The sequence below is a fragment of the Cryptomeria japonica genome, chromosome 6, assembly GCF_030272615.1.
Source record: "Cryptomeria japonica chromosome 6, Sugi_1.0, whole genome shotgun sequence".
Lineage (NCBI taxonomy): Eukaryota > Viridiplantae > Streptophyta > Pinopsida > Cupressales > Cupressaceae > Cryptomeria > Cryptomeria japonica.
In genome coordinates this window covers 162,612,762-162,634,762 of record NC_081410.1, presented here as the reverse complement: position 1 = coordinate 162,634,762, position 22,001 = coordinate 162,612,762, and the positions used below count along the sequence as shown (strand labels likewise).

Sequence of the window (22,001 nt, the reverse complement as noted above, 5' to 3'; positions counted from 1 at the left end):
AATCCTTCCCGAAACCAGATGTTATGATCAGTCATGTCTTATACAGGATGAATCCTTCTTGAAACCAGATGTTGCACTCTGATCATGTCTTATATAGGATGAATCCTTCCTCAAACTAGACGTTGTGATCAATCATGTCTTATACAAGATGAATCCTTCCTGAAACCAGACGTTGTGATCAATCATGTCTTATACAGGATGAATCCTTCCTGAAACCAGATGCTCTGATCATGTCTTATACAGGATAAATCCTTCCTAAAACTAGATGTTGTGATCAATCATGTCTTATACCGGATGAATCCTTCCTGAAACTAGACGCTTTGATCACCTTTGTCTTATATAGGATGAATCCTTCCTAAAACCAGACTAAATGTAGACCTTATCAATCAAATCAAACAAGATTATTCTTTGAATCAATGCGTCATCACACCTCGCTTCAATGAGGGGCAAAATGTAGACACTTAAAAATAATTATTTTTAATTCCTCACATAATTAATTAATTAATTATGTTAATTCAAATTCTCCTCAATATTAATTAAATATAATTGATATTGTCACTATAGTATGTGACTGATTTATTTAATAAATCAATCCCTTTCTTTATTCTTCTAAAAATTGAATTCTCACAAATCTCCCTCTTAGCTAATTAATTTCAATTAATCAGTTAACCCACATGCTTCCTACAAACCATCTTCTTAATTCATCATTAACCTAATAAAGTCTTCTAGAAACTCCCTAAACTCACTTAACCTTATTCTTCTAGTTTTTAATTTCCTCCACTCATTCTCTCTCCTAGTCAAATCCTCCTACAAATCCTAATCCCACCTAACATTTCCTCTAATCCCCCTCCTAATGAGTTGCTAATGGCTAATCATCATGATTAGCCACAAAGTCAACTCCTTGTCCCTTCCATCCAACCACTAGCTTTTAATGCTCTTTTCCTAGGTGAATGTGAGATCCTCAAAATCTCACAATCCTCTAGGCATCTCCTCTCCCAAGGAATTTTTAATTCCTTCTTATTCCTCCAATCCCCATGATTATCCCTTTTTGGAGAATTTTAAATTCCTCCTCCCCATTCTTCAAGGAATGTCACATCCCTTGCTACTCTCAAGGCACATTGGGAAGTCTTCCCAATGCGCTTTTCTCTTCTCAAGGTACCTTGGGAAGTCTTCCCAATGTACCTTGAGGAGTGTGGAGACAAGAAATGCCTTTAAGGCATATCTCTTGGTCTTCACACCTGTTAGGCCCAATATGGAAAGCTAATGTACTGAGAGGGGAGGGGTGAATCAGTACTTCAAAATATTTCTCCAATAATAACTTTACTGTTATGCATAAACTGAATAGTGCAGTAACATAATATAAAGCTAAAACAAATAGATAACAATCATACATGATTCACTCCATAACACATATATTTTGGTTACACAGAAACTCTTGGTTAGAGAGAAAAACTGTGGTGGGGATGGTACCCACAACTTCACTACTGCATTAATAAAGGTTGCTCGGTTAGAGCTACATGTTTAGCTATTTCTGATAGCTTACCCTGTTAAGAGTATCAAGATCTATTAGATCTACCTTGCTAAAGGATTTTAATCTAAATGTTGCACCTGGTTAGCGACTTTACAATTTATAGACTTGAATAGAGTCTTTTGCCCTGTTAAAGGTTTCTCTTATAACTTCAAAATATTACAATAAAATCATTACAAATATCTGCAACTTTACATCTGGAATGTTATAGCAAATTCTATGTGCTCAGAATAAGACTACCTTGCTTATAGCATACCTCGGTAACCCATATAGTAACTCGGTAAACCCTTCTATTTACTCTATTCTTTGACTGTTCTCTAAAATCCTTCTCGGTGACCTCTGTGTCTCTGTAACAGTCATAACACTTAGTGCTTTCACGTGTCTTGCTTCATATATTTCTATATCTTCCTTTATGTCATGCTACATGTATTTTTGATCTTAATCCATGTTGTATAAATAGATCTCTTATGTCGGTGATCCATTCATTGCTTCGATCTTACAAACATGTTTTATTGAATGAATAACCATGCAAAATATTTCATTGGTTAGATGACCTCAAAATCATACACAATCTTTAAGTACAATTTCCAATGTGATAACGGTTCTATGTGCCTCAATCTTGTAACATGTTTTCATATGTATGTCCAGGTTCAATGAATCTGGTAACACATTTCACTCGGTGTATATCAACTCAATGTGTCATCTTTGCTGCTCGGTAGACATGGAATGATACTCGGTAGACAACTTGGTGTGTACTACGCTCTGAGACTACTTTCTTCTGTAATCGACTAGACTGTGCATACTGACTGAATATTTCGGTAGAGATAACCAACTAGAGTATATAGAATAACTTTGAACATAAAACTAATGGCAACTTGATAAGTAGTAACAATCTCCCCTTTTGACATTAGTTGAGATGTTTGACAAAAACTACTTTCAAAGTTATAACTCAATAATCTATATACTTACAAAATTTGACTATACTGACAGTATATACAACAGTCAATGAAATAATATATCCAGATATACTCCCCTTATCAATATTCTGTACAAAACTCTGATTTTGCATGCTCAGTGATCTACTCTTGTTCTTTGCTTAATGTGCCCGGGATACTCCCCCTGTAAACTATACTCCTTTTGTTTGATATTATACTTTGATGCTTTGAATACTATATCACTCCCCTAATACTGTATCACTCCGCATTTTTGACAAACAACAAAACTTAATTACCATTCGGTGGTGGCAACTGGTCAAAAATGGATTTGTACTTGGTCCGTGCTTTGGTGAGAGCGATAAAGAGTGCATCCTTTACACTGTCCATTAAAGAATTCTGGGCTTGAATGTTAGCCAATAATGATATTAAGCCATCTAAAGTGCTTCCCTCTTGTGTAGTAGATAAGGAGGTGGCTCAGTTAATCTGTTCTTGGATGGATGAAAGATGAGGAAGGAATAATGTCTAAAGTATCATTATGTCCATCCTGAACTTGTGTTCTTCATTTCTTAGGTCCAATTGTTGAGCCATGAGCTGTTGTAACTTTGTATAAAAATTCTGAACTGAATTTGGCGCTGTGGTCAACTTATTTGAGAGATCGGTGATCTCTTTCTCAATTGCTTCTATTTTATTTTTGATGTCTTTAATGAATAAAGAAAATGTACAAATTTTCTAAAATAAATAAAGAATGTGCTTGAGTTGAGGAGTCAACTCAGCAATAAATTTGTCAAGTTTAACTTTGCCAATAACTATAGCTTTCTGTACCTCTTCTATCATTTTTGCAGTGAGACCCTTGTCTTTTAGCTTGCTCAAATATTCCGATGCATCTACTCCAGATGTCTCTATCTTTGTTAGGAGTTCATCCAATTGAATGTGGATGGCTACATCTATTGACACTATAGCTTCAGGTAGCATATCTATTAAGAGTGCTTTCACCTTCTGAAGTACTTTATTTTTCTTTTGAATCGCCATTTGCTTCTCTTGTTCGGCCTTTGCTTTGCATAGTTCACTGAAATCAATGAGTGCTTGCCCCTTTAATTTTGATATGTCTACATTGGGCAACACTATTGGTTTTGACAAAATCAACTTTAAAACTATGCTTTTTCATCTTCTTTTCTTTACCTTTCACCGATGGAACTAAGACAATGGTTTGTGAGGCTTGATGACCCTCGGTGGGTTGCTCGGTAGAGGCAACACTTTGGTCGGTTACTTTAGCCTCTGTAGAGTCCTTTGGTGTCTCGGTACTTGGTGTCTTAGTTACAACATTTTCAGTGCTAGAAGGTGCTTGAGACGTCTGTTCTTGAGTAGTACCTTCTCCTACTGTAGACTTGTGACCTTTGGTGCCTTGATCATCTTTGTTGCCTTTCTTGTAGCTTTGGGTACTACAATGCTCATCTTTACTTTTTCCTTCACTTCTTCATAGGCTCCATACCTCAGCTCGGTAGCATGCCTTGGTAATGTAAGAAATGCATCAATTTGTTGTTGTGTGATGTCAAAATCAATCTCGTAACCCATAGGTGACAAATATTGAGTCCTGGGTTCCATAGCATTCACATAGCAATAATCAATGTCTACTTCAAAACATATGTCATTTTTGTATTTCTCCACTAGCTAGGGTGGAATCCGGTACCTATTATGCATTTTCTCTTGAAATTTGCTGAAGTAATCATCCATAATATCATTAAAATTATCACCTAACTTCTTGATGAAGTCATTGATCTAATGGGTGATTGGTCAGTGTAGTTCCCAAACAACTTTACCGACTGATGGAAATTTTTTTTCAAAATAGAAAAACATGCATTCAAGTAGTGATCCAAACTTTAGTGTATTAGCCGAGTTGTTCTTCTTTGGCTTCCTGATGGTGTTTAGATTCTCAAACAGGTTTTTCAGCAACACCTCACAAAGATCAATTTTCATTCCCTTTTTCATAATTTTATATGCTAGGTCTACTGCTGCACAGGGTACACTATTTTCCCTTGCCGATTGGAAGAAACAGTAACCAATTACTCTAATGGCAAATTTTAGTTCTGCATCAGTGACATTGTTTAATTTCAGTCCCACTCCGGTTAAACTGATCAATTCCTTCTGTGATATCATCTTTTGAGCTCAAGCATGATCATAAATAGGGTAACCGGTAATTAGATGAATGATTTCCTTGGTAATCTTAAATGGTTTCTCTTCTAACCACATGAAATCATCGTGAACTCTGCTCAGAACAAAATTGACCCACTGGGGTTTGAACACACGGGGATAGGTTAGGGCTTCAGTGGTTCAGATGCAACTTTGGGAGTCAAAGAGTATTTTAGTGAGGGCTTCTCAACATTCTTGACAACAATGGGATCTTGGATCTTAGGTGCCATTAGTAGATTTCAGATAAAAACTAAAAAAGATCCTTAGGGTTTCAGGATTTTCAAACGACAAACATTTCACACTTAGCAAATAATGACAACTTGATAAGATCGGTAAACCATCTTAACAATGCGTTGAGATTGATGTAAATACCTTGAATTTTCTTTGTAGGAGGTTTGATCGCCTTTGAATCACTTTTCTCTGCTCTAATCGCTTTTCTCTGCTCTCTCAAAAACTTGGTAAGTAAAAAAAATGACCACGAAAATGCTTTAAGTACATAGTATGCCTTATCGGGTTCTGTGCAGGTTAGGTCAAAAACATTAAATGCACTCCATTCCACTAAACTTTCTTTCCTTTTGCGCTTTAACCGAGTAACCAAACTTCCTTCATTTACCAACTTGACAGGTTTCCTGTATTCACCGACTTGACAGGTTTCCTGTAAAGTGCTCCAAAAGACTTTGATAGAATTTCAAACTTACTACTACATCTTAACTATGCAGATTTTGAATTAAGTACATAATAGAATAGGAACTGTTAAGATTTAACCTTGAGAGAATGCAGTCCCTTCATACCTTTATTGATTAACTTGGAATAGGTGCACCTAACTCGGTAGGTAAGGTGCTTTCATCAATTGACACAATTTCCTTCTTTTTCCAAATCATCTTTAATTTTTCTTTTATTTCCTTAGTGTCTTTTCTAGGTTGATCTCTGCAATCTCCAGCCAAGTGTCCAACTTTGTGACAATGAAAACATGCTATACCAGGATTTCTCCATGATCTTTGGTTGTTCATCCCAAACCTTATAAAGCAGCTGGCACTTATATGTCCATATCTTCCACAACATTCACACCATATTCTTGTATTGTAATCCCATGGTACTGCAGAATACTATCGGTAAGGATCTGTGTGAGTTTCGTAACCTCTAGCATTTGCTTGGTGTGCAAACCACATATAGTTCTTTTTCTTAAACCAACACTTCTCGGTACTATGTCCATATCTATTGCAGTTTTTACAAAACCCTTTGAATTTTGCCTTCTGATAATTGTTAACAGACTTTGTCCTACATTGATTAGATGCGTGACCATATTTATTGCAATTGTGACAATAACCATTGGACTTAGTGACATTTGGTTGCTTACCTTTTCTGATTTGGCACATGTTGGCAGTGTGACCTTGATTTCCATAGTAGTTGCAAATAGGCTTCTTTCTTTTGATGTTTTTCTTGATTCCAACTTGCTTTGATGATTCTCCTCTCTTGGTGGTATGAATTCCCTTCTCAGTAGAGTCTTTTCCTTTGTAACTGAGTCCTGCATCTTTGTTGGGTTTTCTTGTATTCAGTTGCTCATCCAACATCTTTGATGCTTCATAACTCTTCTTTAGTGTTTCTTTGGATTTCTTCTCTATTTCAAGTTCATTGGTCAACCTTGATACTTCAAGTTTCAATGCTTGATTCTCATCATCTTTTAGATTTGATTCATGATGTGCATAACCTAGTTGATCTGACAGGTTTTGTTGAATTCCAGTCATCCTTGTGATTTCATCATTCTTATCAGATACTAAGGCTTCAAGTTGTTGTTTCTCTCTTTCTAGATCTCTTACTTTATCCTCGGCTATTCTCAATGCATCAAGATTTTTAGTCATCTGTGTGCTGAAATGTTCATGTTCTCTTTTTATTGCTTTTAGTTGATCAGCCAATGCTTTGTTCTTTTCTTTCAATGCTCCAATCATTTCTTCAGTGTCTTTAGATATACTATTCTCAGATGATGTCTCAATTTGTTCCACTAACTCTTGAGAGTCCTACAAGTCATCAGATAATCTTCTTCTCACTTTAAGAGATTTTTGCATTTGCCTTTGCATGTCTGCAATCACTTGATTAGCATGATCCAGCTCTTCTTGCAGATACACAATCCTTTGAGATTGTTTATATCCTTCCATTGATAAGATCTTTCTCTTTAGGCAGTTAAGCCCTTTTCCAAGATTGAAGCTCTGATACCAATTGTTAGGCCCAATATGGAAAGCTAATGTATTGAGAGGGGAGGGGTGAATCAGTACTTCAAAACATTTCTCCAATAATAACTTTACTATTATGCATAAACCGAATAGAGCAGTAACATAATATAAAGCTAAAATAAATAGATAACAATCATACATGATTCACTCCGTAACACATATATTTTGGTTACGCAGAAACTCTTGGTTAGAGAGAAAAATTGTGGTGGGGATGGCACCCACAACTTCACTACTACAATAATAAAGGTTGCTCGGTTAGAGCTACATGTTTAGCTATTTCTGATAGCTTACCCTATTAGGAGTATCAAGATCTATTAGATCTACCTTGCTAAAGGATTTTAATCTAAATTCTGCACCTGGTTAGAGGCTTTAAAATTTATAGACTTGATTAGAGTCTTTTACCCTGTTAAAGGTTTCTCTTATAACTTCAAAATATTACAATAAAATCATTACAAATATCTGCAACTTTACATCTAGAATGTTATAGTAGATTCTATGTGCTCAGAATAAGATTACTTTGCTTATAGCATACCTCGGTAACCCATATAGTAACTTGATAAACCCTTCTATTTACTCTGTTCTTTGACTGTTCTCTGAAATCCTTCTCGGTGACCACTATGTCTCTGTAACAGTCATAACACTTAGTGCTTTCACATGTCTTGCTTCATATATTTCTATATCTTCCTTTCTGTCATGCTACATGTATTTTTGATCTTAATCCATGTTGTATAAATAGATCTCTTATGTCGGTGATCCATTCATTGCTTCGATCTTACAAACATGTTTTATCGAATGAATAACCATGTAAAATATTTCATTGGTTAGATGACCTCAAAATCATACACAATCTTTAAGTACAATTTCCAATGTGATAACGGTTCTATGTGCCTCGATCTTGTAACATGTTTTCATATGTATGTCCAAGTTCAATGAATTTGGTAACACATTTCACTCGGTGTATATAAACTTAGTGTGTCATCTTTGCTACTCGGTAGACATGGAATGATACTCGATAGATAGTTCGGTGTATACTACGCTCTGAGACTACTTTCTTCTGTAACCGACTAGACTGTGCATACCGACTGAATATTTCGGCAGAGATAACCGACTAGAGTATATAGAATAACTTTGAACATAAAACTAATGGCAACTTGATAAGTAGTAACAACACCCTCTCTTGGGCCTTTTGTGAGCTCACAAGCAATCCTAGCCCTTCATCTTGAATCCATCCTAGCCATCCAGTCTTCCTGTCCTCTTCCTATAAATTGAGGACTCCATCCCTCCATTCTTCATCTCCAAGTTCAGTAATCTTATGCTGCCCTTTGGAGCCTAGGAAAATCATTTTAGCATCCTTATCATGTTCAAATCATATCTCATCCCCACTTGATCATCTCATTTCCATCATCCTCCAAGATCCATCTCATTTGTGCACAACATTGGAGAGCCATCCACATCAAGCAAGCAAGAGAAGCACATCAAGTGGAGCATCATCCAAGGGCGCCTTCACTTCATCAAGCTCCATCCGAAGGAGAAGGTATAAGGTTTGTGAGGTATATGTATTCTTATTCTTGTTTTAAGCATTTCAAATTATGTCTTTCAATTTCGTATGATTATATGTTTGATTTGCATGCTTATTAACTAATCCACCTCACAGGTCTTTTCCCCCTCTTCAGTAGTAGTCAGATGTTTGATCAAATCCTATCGTAGATGTTGGAAACAAATGAAAGACAGGATGTATTTAATGTTGATGATTGCTAGACTAAACTGAACATATAAAAGATCAAATATGTTATTGGCTTGAGGAGATTTGTTATCCTCAATCGGTAGGAAATCAGAGTTAGTGTGTAGGTGAAGTTACTAAAGATAGTTATATGCACACAAAATAAAATATGAAGATGAAAGGTTGTTGATGGAAAATAGTCTGCAAGGTAGATAAAAGATCAAATCTTTTTGTAGCTCAAGGAGAGAAAATTCAGATGGTCAACAAGAGATTTGTTGTGTCAGAAGAAGGCTATCATTCTGATAGATAGATAGATTGAAAAAAGAGAGTGTGTGATGTGTGTGTGTGTAGAAGGAATAGAGAGTAGAATGCATGAGACTGAGGGGAAGAAGAGAGAAGAGGAATATAGGAGAAGAATATAGAGTAGAGATTAGCTTCCAAGTTTGATCTTGATACTTCAAGCATTCTTTTGGCTTCTTCCAATTGTATTTTCAGATTTACAATATTAAGGTCAGACTCTTTGAGCCACTTATTTAATTTGTTTTGTTGCTCCATAGAACCATTCCTAATATTCTTGTTTTCTTTGCTCCAGTTCTTGATCTCTTCAATTGCACATATAAGTTCTCCTTTAAGGTCTACTTCAACTTCAGCTTCATCTTCTTCATCACTTTGAAATGAGCTTTTATTTTCAGACTGAGATCTATAATCTTTCCTTGATTTGTGTCCTTTACCCAATTCTTCTTGTATTACAAAGAGATTAACTTCTCTTTCATCATCACTATAGATCACATCTAAGACACACTCTTCATTAGTGGGATCACTTTGAATTGTGTAGAGATTGTTCTTCTTTCTAAAATTTCTTCTCTTGGGTTTGTAGAATTTCTTCATCTTTTGTTACCCATGCTCTTCACATTTTATTTTTCATCATCTCCCTTTTCTTCATAAGAACACTTAATAGCAAAGTGTCCTATCTTGCCACAATTGAAGCACTTAAATGGAAGCTTTACTTTGTACTTCCCTAATCCTTTCTTTAGCTTTCTAACAAAGTTAGTTTCAACAACATCCGAGTCATTTTCTTCCACATTAGTAGTGTTGAGCATCAAATTTGAATTAAGTAAAATATCTTGATTTGAGAAATTAAATCATAGAAGCCATCTATCTTTGGAAGAAATCGTCATAACCCATAAGTTATCGAACAAGTCTAATAGCATTCTATCGAAATATCCAAAATTCAGAAGATATCGATGAGACCTAGTGATGTCTCATCGATATAAAAAGGGCATTGAAGGAAAGGGAACACCGATGAACTGTAAAAATGACTCATCAAAAGTAATGATTTTAACGACAGAAGTTATCGAAGAAAGAAAAGATGTTTTCATCGACGGGAGAAAGCTTTCAAGAAAATAATACCATCAGCGCAGCATGAAGGAAACTCACCAAAAGAAGCGGTCTTACAGAAAGAATGATATCGATCAAACAAAAGGAAGCTACATCGATAAAAGATATCGATAAGGATATGAGTTTTGAGGAGGCTAAAAGGCATGTCTCCGGCTTGCGTTGTTCACCAATACAACTTTATTGGTGGAAGATGACAAGAGAGGATAAAGAAAGGCTTCAATGAAACAATATACCCATTCATCGAAGGAGTATAGCGATATTGATAGAAAAGGTGTTTCGATGGAAAGATAAAGGAAGTCACTGAAGCCCAAGGTTTCTTCGACATGAAACCTAATGGACGTTAGATGTATATCGATGAGGAGGCGGCAATGATGACTAAATGCAGCATTTCGATGAAGGGAGAAAATACCTAGTCGAAGTAATGTTTGAAACAAAAGTGTTGTCGATAGAAGCAAAAGGGGTCGATGGACTAAATGATCAAAAGACATATTTTCATTGAAATGATTATTGACTGCTACGAAAATCAAAGATAAATCCAGGTGAGAGAATTGAAGCTGAGGCTTACTTGAAATCCCATGATGAATTTGTGAATCAGTTAAGGAAAGAGTTTTAGAGTCTGGATGATGGGAATACCCCTAGGGTGCCCTCTTTTTATAATGATGGAGAGTTGGCATTGTTAGAACAATGGAAACAGGAGTTAGTTGAGGTGAAGAATCGAGCAGTGGCAGAGTTGGATCAAGACAAAGACTTATCACATGATGTGAATCACATTCTGTTTGATTATTTCCTGATGAAGAACGACATGAGGATGCTAAATAGTGATATTGTGATGTATAAAGATGACAAGTACATCAAACACATAGGGGTGTTGAGTTTGTTTATCTTCTAGTTCATTAACAAAAGTGTTAGTTAGCGGTTATATGTTGAAAAGCCACAACGCTTGGTGATAATGTATAGTCTCATATAAAGGAGGGATCTTTTGCAATATGTATAATGATTAGGAATTAGAGGAGTAGATTATATCCTCAAGCTTACCATTGTAATATTTTGGCAAATATATATAGTATAATCAGTCATTTTACTTTGCGTTTATGTTGTGGATTATTGCATTTTCTGCAAGCAGTTGCTTATGATATTATCTAAAAGTGGATAAGGTTATTCGCATTCTTCCAGTGAAATTCTGTGTTTCATATTGTAGATTTGGATCAAAAAGATTTACTCAAGAATTGTAATTGTTCTCTGTATTTCTTCCTTGGATGGTCTCTTAAAAGTTAGGGTTAAATTCATTCAAGCAGTTTACAATATAGACATTGAAGTAGAGCTCATAAGAAACAGTAACTGACAGACTCATCGAGAGGTGGTGTGTTTAAAAATTGTCTCATAAGTTTACACAATAAGTCCTAAAGAAATATAAAGACTCTGTAGCCAAAACAACGAAGAAAAGCATTGGTCATCTATAGAATACAACTCATTAGTTCACATTTCACTTTAAAAGTAATAGGAGTAGTCGAGTAGGAAATATAAAATAGGCTAGCAATAATGTATATACATAAATTTCAAGCACAAAGATCGAATAACTTCTACAACAATAATCTTGAACTCATCTGCTATATCTCCATCCTAAAAATTTATGCCATTCTAAGATAGGAGGAAATCAGATCAAGATACTTAATTTGCTATAAAATACATTAGTCATTGAAAATAACTTGTGAGTAGGTATAGCCGCCTAGGTCCTGCAAAGCCTAAAGTGAGAGAGTTAGTAACCAAATAGGTTCACTCTATAAGTTGGCCAAGTCAATTGGAGGGTTTGATCATAGGAGCTGGCATTTGCTTAGAACCTATCCAATCTGTTGATTTGATACCCAACAGATTGGCGACTTTGCTGGGGAGATTCATAAAAAAAAAGTACTCTGTTGTGGGAAAGAACTCATATACAAAATACAAATTCCTTTTGAGAAGAAAGGTGGCAACTCTGAAATAAGAAATTTTATGTACGAAAGGAGGTCAATAACACAAGGCCACCCCATATTGCAATTAAACTTTGATCAGAAGAGAAGTAAAAGAAATCCAAAGGAGAAATCAATAGATAGTCTGATGGAACCTAAAAATGACTTTATGAATGGGAAGTATAATCAACAGTATTCTGAAAACCATTCACATCCAACCTTGAATAAACAAAATTATACAGTCCCCACATACCCAAAGGATGAGGATTTGGCAGTTGTGGATAGAGTGCAGAAAGGGAAATACCCTCCTGGTTTTGAGAATCACCGTCCAAATTCAAGGGTAGGAGCTTCAAGATCCTCAGGCTCAAGCAAGGTAGATGCATTAGATCATATGGCAGACTTGATGAGGCAAATGATGGAAGCAACCATTGAAATGAAAGATGAAGGAAGAGTACATGAATGTATAGAATCATGTACTAGAGTAGATATAAATATTAATGAAGATGATATTGATCATGACTTGGAGAGATACAAGGCGATGTGTGAATAGGCAGCCCAAGGATCAAATAGAGGGAGAAACAATACAGATAAAACCAATGTGAAAAACAATACTTACTATTAGGCCCAATATGGAAAGCTAATGTACTGAGAGGGGAGGGGTGAATCAGTACTCCAAAACTTTTCTTGAATAATAACTTTACTGTTATGCATAAATAGAATAGTGCAGTAACATAAAATAAAGTTAAAACAAATAGATAACAATCATACATGATTCACTCCATAACACATATATTTTGGTTATGCAGATTCTCTTGGTTAGAGAGAAAAACTGTGGTGGGGATGGCACCCATAACTTCACTACTGCAATAATAAAGAATGCTCAGAGCTACATTTAGCTATTTCTGATAGCTTACCCTGTTAGGAGTAACAAGATTTGTTAGATCTACCTTGCTAAAGGATTTTACAACATTTATTCTGAATGCTCCACCTGATTAGAGGCTTTATAATTTATAGACTTGGTTAGAGTCTTTTACCATATTAATGGTTTCTCTTTCAACTTCACAATATTACAATAAAATCATTACAAATATCTGCAACTTTACATCTGAAATGTTATAGCAGATTCTATGTGCTCAGAGTAGATTACCTTGCTTATAGCATACCTCAGTAACCCATATAGTAACTCGGTAAACCCTTCTGTTTACTCTATTCTTTGACTGTTCTCTAAAAACCTTCTCGGTGACCTCTATGTCTCTATAACAGTCTTCCTATATGCATACATACATTTCACTAATGTTGTATAAACAAATCTCTTAAAATGGTGATCCAATTCATTGCTTCGATCTTACAAACAAGATTCCTCGAATGAATAACTAAACAAAATATTTCATTGGTTAGATTGTCCTTGTAATCATACACAATCTTCTGGTGCAATTTCCAATGTAATAATGGTTAGATGTGCCTAGATCTTGTAACACATTTTCATATGCATGTCCAGGTTCAATGTATCAGGTAATATGTTTCACTCGGTGAATATCAACTCGGTGTGTCATCTTTACTGCTCGGCAGTCTCAAAAAGATACTCGGTAGACAGCTCAGTGTATACTGCGTTCTGTGACTGCTTTCCTCTGTAACCGACTAGACTGTGCATACTGACTTCTCTATATGTACTGACTGCATGATTCGGTAGTGCTAACCAACTAGAATATATAGTATGACTTTGAATATAAAAAGTAATGGTAATTTGATAAGTAGTAACAATGTCCCCTTTTGACATTAGTTGAGATGTTTGACAAAAACTACTTTCAAAGTCATAACAAAATCTATATACTTTGCAAAATGACTATACTTGACAATATATACAATAGTCAATGAAATAGTATATTCAGATATACTCCCCTTATCATTATACTGTACATAACTCTGATTTTGCATGCTCGATTCTGTGCTTGTTTACTCAAAATTGTATCACTTGCTAAATATAGTATATTACTCCCCTTATAAAGTATTACTCCCCTTTTTTGACAAACATCAAAAACTTAATTTCCATCCGAGGGTGGTAACTGATCAAAAATAGATTTATACTTTTTTCGGGCATCAGTGAGTGTGACTGAGAGTGCATCCTTTACACTTTCCATTAAATAATTTTGTGCTTGAATATCAGCCAATAGTGATATTAAGCCATCAAGAGTGCTTCCCTCTTGTGTAGTAGATAGGCGTGTAGCTCTGTTGATCTATTCATGAACTGATGAGAGATGAGGAAGGAATAATGTCTGGAGGGTCATTATATCCATCCCAATCTTATGTTCTTCATTTCTTAGTTCTAACTGTTGAGCCATGAGTTGTTGAAGCTTGGTGTAAAAATTCTGAACTAAATTGGGCTCTTTGGTCAACTTATTGGAGAGATCGGTGATCTCTTTCTCAATTGCATCAGTTTTAATCTTGATATCTTTAATGAATATAGAAAATGTACAAAGTTTCTAAAATAAATAAAGAATATGCTTGAGTTGAGGGGACAACTCAGCAATGAATTTGACAAGCTTGACTTTCCCTATAGCTAGAGCTTTTTGTACCTCTTCTATCATTTTTGTAGTAAGCTCTTTATCTTTTAGCTTGCTGAAGTACTCAGATGCATCAACTCCAGATGTTTCTATTTGGTTGAGGAGTTCATCCAGTTGAATGTGGATGGCTGCATTGGTTGACACTATTGCTGAAGGTAGCATATCTGTGAGTAGTGTCTTTACCTTCTGAAGTGCTTTATTCTTCTTTTGAATGGCCATTTGTTTTTTTGTTTGGCCTTTGCTTTGCATAGTTCACTAAAATCAATAAGTGCTTGCCCCTTTAATTTTGAAATATCCACATTGGGCAACACTATCGGTTTAGTTAAATCAACTTTAAAACTATTCTTTTTCACCTTCTTCTCTTTACCTTTGGTTGGTTGGACCAAGACAATAGCTTGTGAGGCTTGCTGACCCTCAGTAGGTTGCTTGGTAGATGCAACACTTTGGTCTGTTCCTGTAGCCGTTGTGGTCTCCTTGGGTGTCTTGGTACTAGGGGTCTCAGCTGCAACATTGTTAGTGCTTGACAGTGCTTGAGAGGTCTGTTCTTGAGTTGTACCTTCTGCTGCTTCAGACTGGAGACCTTCGGTGCCTTGTGCTGTATCCTTAGGTGCTTTGGTAGAGACAGGTGGCTTGACCAGCGGATAAGGTTGAACTTGTTCTAAGACAGATTCACTAGATACAAGTTTTACATAGGTAGTGCCTTCTATCATTTCCTGCTCCGGTGCTTCTGCATCCATGACATCTTCATCAATTTGAATAGTGTCAGCCGGGTCTTGCTCGGTAGTGTCAGGACCTTGCTTAGTGACATCAAGATCTTGCTCGGTGACATCAACAATTTCAACTTGAGATTGTTCACCGACATTCTTTATTTTGAAGATTTCCTGCCATTTTGCTTTTGTCTCATTTTCTACATCAATATATAGCCCATTCATCAATTTTAAGGCTCTCTGTTTGACAAGAAATTTAGAATTGTAGGTTGTCAAATGTTCTTTAATTTCTGCTACAGACATATCAGGAAATAGATGGACTAGACTTCTCTTATTTTTTTCTCTGAGTCCATTGCATATTTCCACCTATTATCAATATGTAAGTATAGTTCACTCGGAAGTGACTTTACTAGTTCTAATGGAGCTAGCCGAAACTTTAGAAGTGTACAAATGACAGCTTCTTCAATTTGTCACTTTTCATCATTATTTCTAGTCTCATACTTGACATATCTAAATCCACCAAATCCACCATATTCTTTAAGCTTGGCACAAAAGTTTTCAACACTATGAATATTTACCTTTTTTCTCTTTACAATCTGGAATTTGTTCAGCAATGTATTTAAATAAAGAATATGGTATGCCTTACATATCTACAGCTCCCATGGGAGCTATAGATATGGCGGAGTGGATCCACCAGATTCAAAAAAATGTGAATACCTTGGCTCTTAGTTCATCGAGTAAAAGAGTGGATTATGAACCTTATATCCACAGACAGACTCGATTTATTTCCCAAGCTGCTTGGTTTTCAAGATCTATTGATTGTCAGAATTTGATGGGCAAAGAAACAGTTGTTTTTGGTGATAAAATGCACGCTGCTTCAATCACTAAGATACTTGTTCAAGAAATGGGGATTCGTGTGAGTTGTGCAGGTACTTATTGCAAACATGATGCGGAATGGTTCAAAGAGAAAATTCAAGGTTTCTGGGATGAAATACTGATCACAGATGATCATGCTGAGGTAGGAGATATGATCACTCACATGGAACCATTTGCAATATTTGGTACTCAAATGGAACATCATATTGGTAAATGTCTTGATATTCCTTGTGGAGTTATTTCTGCACCAGTTCATATACAAAACTTTCCCTTGGGATACCGACCCTTTCTAGGTTACGAAGGTACTAATCAAATAGCTGATCTAGTTTATAACTCATTTGCTCTGGGTATGGAGGACCATCTTCTAGATATTTTTGGTGTTCATGATACTAAAGAAATAATATCCAAATCATTGTCTATGGATATAGGCCTAATTTGGAATCCTAAAAGTTGACTAGAATTAAGTAAAATTCCTCATTTTGCTAGAGAAAAGGTAGAAAGAAATACTGAGAAATTTGCATGACAAAAGGGGATTGAAACCATTACTGTCGAAGTAATGTACGCAGCTAAAGAAGCGTTGAATACCTAGCTCACTAGAGAAATGAATATATACATATATATATTCAAAATGTATTATAGAAATTGAGTTAATGACTATTCATAATTACATATCCATTTTGTATCAGATCAGAGATCTATCTTATCATAAAAATTAGTCTAAAAGCATGTGGTAGAAAGCAACGTGAAACTTGAACGACATGATTAGTTCTGGGGATTATGGCATCCGCTATTTTGACTCGAAGATGCTCTTAACTCAACATTTATCTCCTTAAAAAGATATGTTTAATAGACCAGGTATCAATTTCTTTTTTTCTTTTTCAATTAGGGGCAGAATCTAGGGTTAATGTAAATTAAATCAACGAGCTATAACCACTTTGTAAGTTTACATCGAGCTAAAAAAAAAAAAAAAGATGAAAGACGACAAGTGGAGAGAAATATTCCACTATATTAGTAATATTATCTTATTATTTAAGATAACTCAAGCATACTTGAGCTAAGAATATAGATTTTATCTGTCATTTTCCTTTTTTAATAATTAAAAGGAACAAGATATCTAATATTATCTATTTGTTCTATAATTAGGGAGATCCTAATTAAACAATTATTTCAATTACTCGAGCCGTATGAAGGTAAACCTTCATATACGCTTTCCAGGGGGGGGGTAGAAGGAGGTATTTTGTTTATCTAGCCCAATGAGCTACCTATCAAATTGACGTTAAGTCTCAAAGCGAATGAAGAGCTCTTCAGGAATTGAGTTTTTAGAATCCAATGAATAAGAATGAAACTCGTTTAATTTATAGTGCTATTGTTCATTTTCTCAAATTAGGAGCTCAACCTATGGAAACTGTTCATGGTATTTTTAGGGAAAAATTGGTCATTTTAAACGTGCTTTAAATTTATTAAAAAAAGGGAGGGGGATATAAATAATGCCTCTACATCTAGGTCCAATAAATTTATCAATAACTTTCAATCATATAAGATTTTTTTATTATACACGTTTTGTTTCGTGGTTGTTTTCTTATTATCCATTTTTATTTGTCTTATTATATGTTCATTTTATGTATTTTTTTGCCCTGCGATCTTATATAGGGAAGCACATAAGGAATCTTTTTCAATGTGTATGGAAATGAAAAAGATTAGAGCTGTTCCACCGAGAATGAACCGAATGGAGGAAATAAAAAGCGAAAAAATTTAATTATATTTAATGAATATAAACCTTTTTTTACTGCCATTCCTAACGGTCTTCTCTTTCTATTTCTAATAATTTTTCATCTTATTATAGTTAGTGCCAATCCAACAGTCAATCCCAACATTTTGGGATTGACAATAGCATATATTTTGAATATAATAAAAGTGAGTATCTCCACCATTTATTTTTTATGGTGAATTCGTTTAACATATCAGAAATAACCTGATCCGGAAAGATCACTTGATCTGATTCAGAAATGGTAAAGTTCAATTATATATCCCTTGATGATTTCTTTTTTTAAAGGTTCTATTTCTGTCGTTCAATCAGAACGATTGTTAAAATATCGATTAAAGTAACTGCGTATTGCACTACGACTGTATCTCTCCAAATAAGGGTTGCTAACTCAATGGTAGAGTACTCGGCTTTTAAGTGCGACTATGGTCTTTTAGACATTCAGATGAACTACTAAATTCGTCTATACCATCGGTAAAATTAGTAAGGCTACAACTAATCCTAAAAAGTAAATAAAATGGAAAAAGCAACATGTCGTTCTAAGAATCTCGACTTTCTTTCTTTTTTGATCAGAAGCGGATTTTATCCAAGAAATTATGCATGCATGTAAAGACATATTATTTACATGTATGTATAATAAAAAAAAATGGATTGATCTTGAAATAAGATCAAATAAATTGAGAGTGTGAGTGATTAAGTCAAGTGAGTCAATGGATAAAGCTAGATGGCTTGAATCATAAGTAAAACCAGAAGAACGAGCTTCTGTTCCTCATTTCAACGAGGAATTCCCTTTACTAATTGGAAGTTAAGAGCCTTTTAGTAATCGATAAAGGAAGTTTTCCCTGTAGTAAATCAAGGTTTGTACATCCACAATGAGTCCTAAGTACTCAAAGAAAAATGTGTAAGAAAAATAGTGTACTGACCAAGTTAATTGTATTCCATGAGTCAGGAGAGCGATCGGACCGCCAAAATAAAAGATTTTCATTCTTCCTCATGACGAATGAAGATCTATGTGAAGAAAATTATCAGATAGATATTTTCTATTATGTCCTAACTAGATCGCACCATGTATCATTTAATAATCCAAGAGGTTATTCTTGGGTCCGGGGGTTTTTAAAAAATGGGTGAATTCCAAAGAAATGAAAACAAACATAAATCTTGGCAACAATTCTTTTTATATCCGCTTTTTTTTCGGGAAGATCTTTACGCAATTGCTCATGATCATCATTTAGATAGATCTGGTTCCTCCGAACCAACGGAAATTTTAGTTTCTAATTTTTTGAGTTTCCTAACTGTAAAACGTTCAATTCGTTGGATGCGTAAACAAACTAATTCCATTAGTTTATTCGGGAATTTCGATCCAAATAAATTGATTGAATGCAATAAGAATTTTTATTCTAAATTGATACTAGAAGGTTTTACAATTGTCTTGGAAGTTTCGTTCGCAATGCGATCAAAACATTTCATAGAAGGAATGAATGGGTGGAACAGTCTCCAATCCATCCATTGCCTATTTCCTCTTATGGAGGATAAGTTACCGCATTCCAATTATATATCAGATATACGAGTGCCCTACTCAATTCATCTGGAAATTTTGGTTCGAATTTTTCGTCACTGGATTCGAGATGCTCCTTTTTTGCATTTATTACGATCCATTCTCCATGAATGGAAAAATAGTTTTAGTCGAGAAAATTTGCAGAAAGCTCTAATTACACAGATAGAAAATACGAGGTTCTCCCTTTTCCATTGGAATTCTTATGTGTATGAAAGCGAATCATTTTTAATTCCTCTTATTAAATGACTTTTTAATTCACAATCGTTGTTATATGGATCTTTTCCCGGTCGAACTCATTTTGATAAAAAGATCAAAGATATTGTTCTATTTCCCTGTAAAATTTCAACAAAAAAGATCTGGTTGTTGAAGGATTCTTTCATCCATTATGTGAGATATGGAGAAAGATCCCTTATGGCTCTAAAGGGTACGCACCTTCAAGTGAAAAAATGTAGATATCATCTGTTTCATTTTTGGAAATACTATTTTCATCTTTGGTTTCAACCGTATAGGATATACAGTCTTCAATTATCCAAGACTTCTTTTTCTTTTTTAGGTTATTTTCTGCATGTTAAAATGAAACCTCTCGTGGTTAGGGCCAAAATGCCAGACGATTTATTCATTACCGATCTCATTACCAATGAATTAAACCCAATAGCTTCGATTAGAGCAATTCTTTTCTTTTTGGCTAAAGAAAAGTTTTGTGACATCTCAGGGTGGTCCTTGCTGATTCACAAGGGATTCCACATGCCCCATGCTACTCGAGTTAGAGCGTAAGCTATCACGATGCTTTCGGCTACTGGACTCTCACCATCTACGGTGCCGTATTCCACCCACTACTTTGCCTAGTAGCATGATGCTTAGATTGCTCTCCCACAACCCCGTTTAAATGGTTTAGGTTGATCCCATTTCGCTCACCGCTACTACAGGAATCGCTTTTTCTTTCTCTTCCTCTGGCTACTAAGATGTTTCAGTTCGCTAGGTTGCCCCTTGTCTACCTATGGATTTGATAGATAGTTAAAAAGGTTAACCTATTCGGGGATCTCAGGATCTATGCTCAATTTCCACTCCCCGAAGCATTTCGTTGCTTACCACGCCCTTCTTCATCTCTGGGTGCCTAGGTATCCACCGTAGGCCCTTTAGTTTTTTGAACCTTGCCGTTCAAGGCTGTCTTAAGGAGCTACTATAGTAAAGACATGAAAGCATCTTATCAACATCCATGAATGATAAATAATAGATAAAATTGCTGATTCTGACTGATTTGCTCCGCAGAATCATCACGGGATGGAGATAAGAAAACTCGAACCGCTGACATCTGCCACAGGGTCAACCACTGTCTATTGGACCCTCTTGATTAAGTCTACTATAGAAGGTCAACAACCAACAATAGCCTTCCCCCCAAACACAGCTCACAATTTTCATTGTACTGTGCTCTCCAAAGAGCAACTCCTCCCAAAAGCAAAAGTTGTCGACCCTAGGAATTCTTGAAGTTCTAAAGAATTAAAACTCCGAAAGAACCAGGAACTAAAAGCTCTTCTTTTTTCCACCCAACTCTTTGGTCTTAAAAAAGAGTGCCCTTCTCTGACCCTTCTTGCCCAATCGAAAGGGACAGCTAATGCGTTCCACTTCTCAAATCACGGTATGTGGTTGGTCTGTGACCCCTGGATGCTGAAAGCATCCTTGGAGCGATCTCGTAGTTCCTATGGGGTGGAGATGATGGGGTCGGTCCATGGCATGACTTTTCCTTCTGCCCCATTTTTGGGGCTCAAAAGGGTTGAAGGGAGATAGCACATCAAGTTGTTTGCAAGGGCCAACTTGATCCTCTTCCCCAAGGATCCTAGAAGAAGGATCCCTAGGAGAGCCGCCGACTCCAACTATGGGCCATGTACGATCGATACTAGATCTAACCAACTACCCACCCTACCTTCTCTATGTTCTTGACAGTCTATCTTCGTCTCAAAAGAGTTTTTCAGTGGCATGTTACGGTCCTTTCCCCCATTACTGAAAAAAAGTGAGCCACTGGTTCAGGTAAAAAATACTATCATTACCGCCTAAACAATTAGACATCCAACTCGTAATTGCAACGACCCGATTGCAAGAGCGGAGCTCTACCAACTGAGCTATATCCCCATAGATGTCAAATGAAGTAGACAACAATCCTACTACATAGTGCATAATGGGTGGGCTATCCTATGCTTGAACCAGAGACCTCACCCGTGAAATAAATCATCGCACCTATGATTACGTGAGAATCAGCTCTCTCTTCATTCAGGAGCGACTCATCCTTCCTGAACATAGCATACAATTTTCCGCTGTACTGCGCTCTCCAAGTGTACTTGTTCCCCTTCTTTCTTCTTCGCCAATGACAAGAAAAGAAGTCAAAAATTGGATGAGAAGAGAAAAGGAGGCGTTAATAAGATCCTCCTAACCCAATCCCAGACACTCCAAGATCCTTTTTCGATCCTTCTTTTCTCATCGTTCATTAGGAGATGAATAACGATTTCCTAATGTACTGATCCGAGAATTGTTCATAGTGATTGAGCGAGTCGAAGACCAAGGAAGTATTTACTTCCACTCTTTTTTCTCTTCTTCTTATAACTA

At 35.8% G+C, this 22,001-nt stretch overlaps 2 pseudogenes; both read left to right on the top strand.

Moving 5' to 3' along the window:
* Window positions 1-15,799: 15,799 nt before the first annotated feature.
* LOC131033524 (light-independent protochlorophyllide reductase subunit B-like) lies at window positions 15,800-16,675 on the top strand (annotated as a pseudogene).
* Window positions 16,676-18,839: 2,164 nt separating this feature from the next.
* Window positions 18,840-20,177, top strand: LOC131876555 (maturase K-like; annotated as a pseudogene).
* The last annotated feature ends 1,824 nt before the right edge of the window (window positions 20,178-22,001 follow it).